This window comes from Cebus imitator, unplaced genomic scaffold (assembly GCF_001604975.1).
Source record: "Cebus imitator isolate Cc_AM_T3 unplaced genomic scaffold, Cebus_imitator-1.0 Scaffold358, whole genome shotgun sequence".
Lineage (NCBI taxonomy): Eukaryota > Metazoa > Chordata > Mammalia > Primates > Cebidae > Cebus > Cebus imitator.
Genome location: NW_016107673.1, coordinates 671,339 through 680,297, shown reverse-complemented (window position 1 = coordinate 680,297; position 8,959 = coordinate 671,339). Strand labels below are relative to the sequence as shown.

Here is an 8,959-nt window from a genome sequence, read left to right as displayed (position 1 = left end):
GAAAGTAGACTGTCATTTGAACCTCAGAAGGCCATTTAAAGCCTCAATGTTCTTCCATTTGTTCATAAGGGGAGGAGGTCTAGGGGAAGATATTACTCTCCTCACCACCTCCACATAGGGGAAACCCTAGGATTTTTATACTAATCATGGTTTGGGCCAGAGGACATGTAAAATCAGACATTAACCCAGTCATTTTTCTACTCAGAAATTATGTCCCCTCTTCCAGGTCCAAGATGAATAGACATAAACCTACATATGATTAGACTTCTTACATCATGTCAAGCAAATTGTTTTATTTTTTACACTTCTATTCTCAAAACTATTATTTATCCCCAATATTAACTAATAGTTGACACATTAGGATGCCTAGCACATCACAGGTCTCAATACTTATTTGTTAAATGAGTAAATGAGTGATTTAGGCAAATAATGTTAACTCGATCTTCTCATACCTTAGTCAGTGAAAGCTGTATGCAATTTATTTACTTTTTAGATGAAGTCTTGCCCTGTCACCCAGGCTGGAGTGCAATGGTGCAATCTTGGGTCACTGCAGCCTCCACCTGCCAGGTTCAAACAGTTCTCCTTCAGCCCTACAGGTGCCTTCCACCACACCCAGCTAATTTTTGTATCTTTAGTAGACACGGTTTCACCATGTTGGCCAGGTTGGTCATGAACCCCTGACCTCGTGATCCGCCCACCTCCGTCTCCCACAGTGCTTAGATTACAGGCGTGAGCCAACCCACCCAGCCAAAATCAATGTATGCAATTTAAAGTATTTGTTTTCCTACCAAAATCTAGGCCGGTTAAAATATTTTCACCTCAGCAAATAATCAGCCTGGAGAATAGAAATTCAAAGAAAGGCAAATCACATTGCCATTTTTTCTGAATGTGTGTGACATTAGACTAAATCTACAGAGACCGGAACAAAGGAAGCACTCTTCAAAGTCAGCTAATGGGCCGGGTGCGGTGGTTCACGCCTATAATCCCAGCACTTTCGGAGGCCGAGGTGGGTGGATCACGAGGTCAAGAGATCAAGACCATACTGGTCAACATAGTGAAACCCCATCTCTACTAAAGATACAAAAAAATTAGCTGGGCATGGTGGCGCATGCCTGTAGTCCCAAGTACTCTGGAGGCTGAGGCAGGAGAATTGCTTGAACCCAAGAGGCGGAGGTTGCGGTGAGCCGAGATCGTGCCATTGCACTCCAGCCTGGGTAACAAGAGCGAAACTCCGTCTCAAAAAAAGAAAAAAAAAAAAAAGGTTAGCTAATAAAAATGAAACATCTTAAATATTTTCAAAATGAATAAATAAAACAGAAAGCTTTTACCACACTGGTGTGAAGAGATAGAATCAATAGTTGGATAAAGTGTGTTAACTATCAGGATGTTAATGTATGGAGTTTTGGTTTGGGGACATTACACATCAGATCAGAATCAATGTAATAAATAGTCATGCTGTAATGGAGTTCTGTTAAGATCTAAAACGTCAAAACATTTCGGCAGAACTGTCATATGGAAATCAAAGCATATTCAAATGGGAGAAAATAGACCCCGCAAGTTTATTTATAGGCCTAGCAGTGTGACACTGGATAAGTAACTTCAGCCGTTCACTCTTAGGATTTATTCTGAGATTTAGAAGCCTATCACAAGAAATGTGTTTCTGGATCGATTAAATATTATGTATCTATCATACTAAAGGCTCTTCCTACGCGCAGGGTGTTGTCCAGAAGAAAACGTGTTTTCTGTCAAACTGTAATTCTGGTTACACTGCTTGTTTATTAAATGTAATGGAATCAGGGACAACCCACGAGGTTTGTCCTGATATGCACATAACAACCTGTTGCAATGAAAACCCTGCCAGCAGCAGCAGATAACTCCGCTGTAGTGAGCTGCGAAGAACAGGCAGTGTGTCAAGGATGGGGAAACTGAGTGCTTCGTGGGAGGACGCAGCCCAGAGCGGAACCGCAACACCCGGGGAACCGAGCTCACGATGGGTGATTTTTACGCCGGGCCCTATGGCGGCCCCGCCTCTTTCCCCCTCCCACTTGTTGGCAGCCCCACCTCTTTCACACCCGCCAACTGCCCCGCCTTATGCTCGCCCAATTGCTGACAGCCCCACCTCTTCTACACTCCGCCTACGGCTCCGCCTCCCGCCCGCCCACTTGCTGGTGGCCCCGCCTCTCCGCACCCCGCCGGCAGCCCCGCCTCTTCCCCCGACTTCCGCCGGAGGCCCCGCCCTTTGCCCTGGGACCCCAGCCCGTCCTGTTTGGAGACCCCAGTTCCTCTTCTATTCAACTTATGCTGAGGTCTGGCAGGCGATAGTGTCCGCGGTGCGGCCCTTTTTCTTGGTTGTCTATGACCTCGACATTGTTTTTTATTTTTGTCCCTTCTCCCCCCTCCCCCCCCCCTGCTGAGTTTAATCAGCAGTGGTTATACTCTTGTTCAAGCATCTTGCTCTGTCACCCAGTCGAAAAGGCAATAGCATGATCCTCCCCCACCGCAACATCAACATCGTCTTTTCTTTAGTTGTGCGCCCCAGGTTCAGACTCAGCCTTGTCTGGTACCCCTTCCCTGGTGAAAGCTGAGAACCCAAGGACTGCCCGCAAGCCTTCTCCCCTTACCAGGGCAGAAAGCCTTTTTGTATGACTCCATGCTCTTTGTTTAAGGTCTGTAAAGAACTAATTTGTGAACTTTTGAGCTCCACGGCATGGAGTTTTGCAGACAGATTGAGACATCCCATTTGGAATGAGGTTATTATCTACTCTAATGTTTAGTGCCACAAAATTAACCTTCATACAGGTTACTTTATTTTTTTGAGACGGAGCCTTGCTCTCTGGCCTACATGAGTGCAGGTGCATGTCTCGGCTCACTGCAACCTCCTCTTCCCGGGTTCAAGTGATTCTCCTGCCTCAGCCTCCTGAGTAACTGTAACTACAGGCATGCGCCGCCATGCCAGGCTAATTTTTGTAATTTTAGTAGAGACAGGGTTTCACCCTGTTGGCCAGGCTGGTCTCGAACTCCTGACCTAAAGTGATCCGTCCGCCGGGGCCTCATAAAGTGCTGGGATTACAGGCATGAGTCCCGTGCACGGCCGTATAGAGGTTACGTTTTGAACAAGCAAAGCCCCACACAGGCGGACATGGTCTTGTTTTTTGCACTGTTAAAAAGCAAATGGCTGATTCGAGGTTGTGCATAATTGACTTAGCACTGGATATTATGCCTATCATTAATTCACAAAACAATACAAATGAAATATATAGAATGGTAAAGTGGTGATTAGTGTGACAGTGGCTCAATTTAAACAAATAGAAGATCATCAAGTCAAAAGATTATAGGGCCACCTGGCTGGGAGTTCTGTATTCTTTTACAATCTGTATTTATATACAGGTGGCTCACGCCTGTAATCCCAGCACTTTGGAAGGCTGAGGCAGGCAGATCACCTGAGGTCAAGTGTTCCAGACCAGACTGGCCAATATGGTGAAACCCCATCTCTACTAGAAATACAAAAATTAGCCCGAAGTGGTGGTACGTACCTGTAGTCCCAGCTACTCAGGAGGCTGAGGCAGGAAAATCGTTTGAACCGGGGAGGTGGGGGTTGCAATGAATAACGATCACATTACTGCACTTCAGCCTGGCAACTGAGCAAGACATTGTCTCAAAATATTAAAAAAAAAAAAAATTATACTGCCACCAAAAGAGTAGTGACATGTGGGAAAGTAAAGCAGAACACAGAAGTTTTATTATGTATGCATGGCCAGGCATGGTGGCTCACACCTGTAAACCCAGCACTTTGGGAGGCCAAGGCAGACAGATCACCTGAGGTCAGGAGTTTGAGACTAGCCTGGCTAACATGATAAAACGCTGTTTCTACTAAAATATAAAAAATTAGCTGGGCGTGGTGGCACACACCTGAAATCCCAGCTACTTGGGAGGCTGAGGCAGGAGAAGGGCTTGAACCTGGGAGGCAGAGGTTGCAGTGAGACCAGATTGTGCCATTGCACTCCAGCTTGAGCAAGAACAGCGAAACTCCATCTCAAAAAAATATAATTTTTAAAATCATAAAAATAAAATAGGTATGCATATAAATACAGATTATAGAAGAATACAGAACTCAAACTAGAAAATCAGACTCTTCTTAGAGGAAACTGAGGATGATTCATCCCATGGCAGTGCCCTTTAGATACCTGGAGCTCTTTTGATTCCTGCTCTTTTTGAATTCTGGTTATCCAAGATTTTCTTCTGTGAACTTCCCTCTACTAGGTTAGAGTACAGAGTATGCTGCAATAATAAAGAGGCCTCAAAATATAGTGATTTAATTGAGACAGAAGCTTATTTCTCATCTAACAATCCAGAAGTAGGAGTGGTGGAGGCTGTAGGGTGAATCAGCTTCATTAATTCATCCATGGACTCTGCTTTTTGTCTGTTTTCGTTTCATTTTGGTTTCATTTTTATTTTGTTTTGAATCCTGCCCCTTCTGTAATCCCTGGTTTCTGTCCTGTTGATGCTTGATATTTTTTCTAATTTGCCTGGTTTACAGGTGGGTCACTGCAATAGATCTGCACTGGCGCCACCTAGTGCTGGAGAAGGGCAAAAGAGCAGAAGTAGAGGGCAACCGATTTTTTTAAGCAAGTGATGCAGAGTGCACATACAGCTTTCATTCATGTTCCATTGGTGAGAACTTGACCACACTTGGTTGTAAGGCAGACGGGTAATGTGGTCTCTAGCTGGGACTTCATGTGCCCAAGTAACAAAGTATTAGCGTTGTAAAAGGGAAGAACGGACTTTGGGAGACAACTAACATTTCATGATCTGCCCATTTTCTTCTGACCAACTTTCTTGAGATAACTTTCTTTCTTCTGAATTTCCTAAAGAGAGGTTCGTTTACTTCAGTTTACAGACAGTCCTTGTTTGCAATCGAAGCACCTTAATTGATGCCTCATTCTTCAGGCCCTAATTTAAATGATACTCCTAAAAGAGGCTTACCTGATACATTCTGGAAAGTAGGTGCCCTGTTTCCTGCTACCATTTTTTATATCACCAGCACTTATCACAGTTTGAAATTATAATTCTTTTGCTAAGTTTTTGTCTGTCTCTTTTACTGTGTCTCTCTTCTTCACCACCACACCTCTATCACCTAGCGCAGTGCCTGTCATTGGATAAGTAAAAAGTAAATATTTGGTATTGAATGAATGGAATAGTAGTCAAGGATGACTCTGAGAGTTCTGAAATGAGCAGCTAAACATATTGACAGCAAGTGAGAATACAGGAAGATTGGGCAAGTTTGGAGGAAGAGGAGAAGACAATCAGTTTTGCAAATGTTGAATTCGAAGTCCCGAATGAGTTCAAGGTGACATCCAGAAGGCAACTAAATATGTGAATCTGAAGGTCTGGAAACAACATGAGATTGGAACTATAGATTTGAGAGCCTTGAGAATTGATTAGATCACTCATGAAGAACATGGTGAGAGAACAGAGAACATTTAGGAGGGAACTGCAAGGAACAAAAACATTTGCTTCGTGGGCAATGGAGCGAGCCTGGGAGGAAATATCAGGAGCTGTGAACAAGAACCAGAGAGGATATAAAATACTAAAAGGTGTTCAGATTTTATGTTAGCTTCTTGAGCCAGACAGACTCCATCTTAGCTTCTTCATTTCAGTTATTTTCCCTCCATTAAGTATAACTATAGTATGTAGCTGGGGCAGGCTGACACTGGGCACCTCCAGGAATGCATTTGTTGGTAAGAGGCCGAGTTAAGTGGTACCAGCAGAGCCTGGGAATGCAGGTGCTGTCGAGCGCCCAGAGCCCCCATTATCTGTAACTTGTATGTCTTTCATGACAGCTTTACCCCTCACACCTGGCACTGTTTTATTTCTCATGTACTAGTTTATCTTTTAACTTTTTGCTTACTCTGCTTTTGTGAAAAATTTACTTCAGCTAGGTTCCCCTTCCCTTTTAAAACTAGGGTATAAAAGACCACCTAACTTTTTCTTAGGGACGGAGAGAATTTTGGGCATTAGCCACCTCTTGGTCGCCGGCATAATAAAGGACACATAATTCAATCTCAGAGTGTGGCTCGTTCCTTGACTCGTTCGGGTACAACGTCACCTGTCAGAAAGGGTTCCTTAGACCTCCCAAGTAGGAGGCTTGGGTATAGCAGCCTTAGCTAGAATAGTTTCAGTGGATTCATAGGCTGTGGACAGAAGACAGAAGGTTAAGAAGCGAATGTAGCAACTGTAGAACATGCTTTGAAGAAGTGCAGCCATGAAAATAACAGAGAGATTTCATTTAGAAAGGTAGGCAAGGTCAAAGGAGGTTTTTTTTTTTTTTTTTAGAAGAAAAATCGGAATCTAGGTAAGTGAAAAAGAGATAGGATGGGTGAAAATGAGGAATTTTGACCTATTGGGTTTGAGGTAGGAGGGGAAAACGGAAGGGTGCTTTTCTCTGAAGGTGTAAAGATAAATTTAGAGGAGGAGAGACTAGCAAGGAGTTGAAAAGTTTTTGTCTGATGGCCGTCGCTTTATCCATGAAGGAGGGAACAAAGTTATCTGCTGCAAGGATGGAGGTGGAGGGGAAAGTCTGGACTGGTTTTTAGGAAACAAGGACAGTGAGGGAAAGATTATAGATTGAGGACAAATAGGTCTGCTTTTGCAGTTCTATGGTCGAAAATTATTTTTTCTTTCCTCTCCTCTATCCCTTTTTAACCTAAGCTTGTCCCAAAAAAGACTTCAGGGTACCAAATCCAAATTTTTCCACCAATATACCTCGATACTTGCTTTTTCTCCAAAAACAACGGGCAACTAACATGCAGGGCGGAGAAAGCAAACAGTTGTTCCAGGCTTCCTTCGTTCGAGTAGGGAAGACTGAACTGACCTCGGCACTGTGCAGACTTCCAGCCTCTGCTACTGTGGGTTATTCTCCTTACAGTGCAGTCACCTCCTAAACGCTTGCTGAGAATAATGGAAGATTTCGAGCCAGACGGTTGCCTCTTAAGTAACGTTCCCCAAAAGACGCAGCACATATTTAAGCCCTGCTGAAGCAATCAACTCTGAGGGATCAGGTTATTGCGTTTCTTTTTTCCCTCGCTGCACGTCTGGACGCCACACTATGAGCATGAAGCGCATACTGACGAATTTCTGTTAAGCGGGAACGCGGCGTTCGGATCAAAACACCGAGAGCCGCAGCCGCCACCGTGCGGGTAAGATTCCGGTGTCCCAACCCTGTAAGCAGAAATGGCTGCCCAGCTCAGATGATGCCACACTAGCGTAGCCTCCAGACCGCCCAGTGTGGGTGTGTCCAAGCTCACGTCGCCCGGCCTGACACCCACCCCTCCCCCGGTGACGTCACCGCACTGCAGCTTTTAGTAGCTTTTCGCAGCGTCTTCTCTCGCCGGGCGCGGTGGCGCGTGCCTGTAGTCCCAGCTACTCGGGAGGCTGAGGTGGGAGGATCGCTTGAGCCCAGGAGTTCTGGGCTGCAGTGCGCTATGCCGATCGGGTGTCCGCACTAAGTTCRGCATCAATATGGTGACCTCCCGGGAGCGGGGGACCACCAGGTTGCCTAAGGAGGGGTGAACCGGCCCAGGTCRGAAACGGAGCAGGTCAAAACTCCCGTGCTGATCAGTAGTGGGATCGCGCCTGTGAATAGCCACTGCACTCCAGCCTGGGCAACATAGCGAGACCCTGTCTCTTTTGCCCCCCTCCCTAATTAATGTAATTGGACTACGTGTTTGAAAGTTAAGAAATTTGCCTCCTTTCAGGTTCATACGTATTCAGAAACTTACTAATGTGTGCATTAAAATAGGAGACCTCTTTTTCTCTAAAGGAAAAAAAATTAAAAAGTAGATGTTACTGGGGTTTATGGTTGGCTTTCTCTCTCCAGTATTCTATTTATCCACTATTTAACGTTTCCTTTAGCGTCAAAACCCACCAGTTGACGGGATACTCGGGGACATGTAACCGTCTCATCACTGCCCCCTACCGGTGCATATTCAGAACGCCTCTGCGAAAAGGTGTTATTACCCTCGGAACCAACAGGGGCTGCTCGTTTACCCACAGGCAGTCGGAAAAAATGGCCGCCGGACCGCAGAGAGCAGAAATACGTTCCCTTTAAGAATTGCCGAGTTCTTCCCACGGCCGTCCTGGTTGCTGCTTGCAGTTTCCAACTCTATGCCTCTGCACCGACCTGACGTGAGCTTCCCTCCCTACCTCTTGTCACGGATGTCAGCTTCTTTCACCCCTCTCCTGTCAAGGATTTTGAATGCTACGCACCAAAGCCGCGCTGATCAGCAGTCTTTCACACAGATTCTTTAGTTCTACTCGCCCACAAGTAGGGCTAACCGTCCGATGAGGAACCGCACTACTGCCTCCTTGTAGGGGAAAAACTCCTCTCAGAGGAACCCAGAACGCCCTGTGATGGCAGAGGTGAGGGGCCAGCGTGGCAGAATGCGGAGCCCTGTCTCCCCACTTGCTTCTCTCTGCGTCGGATTGCCAAAAGGTGACGGCACCTAGACTCTGAAAAGTAACTGAAGCAAAGGGGAGTTTAAAGAACGCGCCCAGCGGCCTGGGTCTTGAACCCAGTGTTAATGAGAGCAAAAACCTCTGCATCCTCCGCTCAGCTATCCTTGAGCATGTCTCATAATCATGCCTCATAAAAAGAAATAAGTGAATAAGCTATGAAAGAAGACAGCCTTTAAATTTTTCAAAAGTTCTTGGTGGTCTGTGTTGAGAAATTTCATCTACATGAAATAACTATTTTGAAGGGCTTACTGTTAAATTCAGGCATTTTAGAGCCAGCGGAAATTGGTTAGGCATTCACATCAGTCTTAACATTAATCTGATAATTCATTAGGAATTTAAAGACTCTAAGCACTAAACACAGATTTTCCTCACTGTCTGTAAAATGAAGCACTGTACTAAGTTTTTTATAAAGCCATTTGTATTCCTTTTTTTTTTTTTTTTTTTT

General features: G+C 45.1%; 1 long non-coding RNA gene across 1 annotated transcript; it reads right to left on the bottom strand.

Annotated features, from left to right (window-relative positions):
• Positions 1-4,297: 4,297 nt before the first annotated feature.
• On the bottom strand, positions 4,298-7,292 carry LOC108287973. The gene is made up of 2 exons (XR_001818529.2): positions 6,763-7,292; positions 4,298-4,865 (listed from the first exon to the last, which is right to left on the bottom strand). It is a non-coding gene; the product is annotated as an uncharacterized LOC108287973 (long non-coding RNA).
• Positions 7,293-8,959: the final 1,667 nt, after the last annotated feature.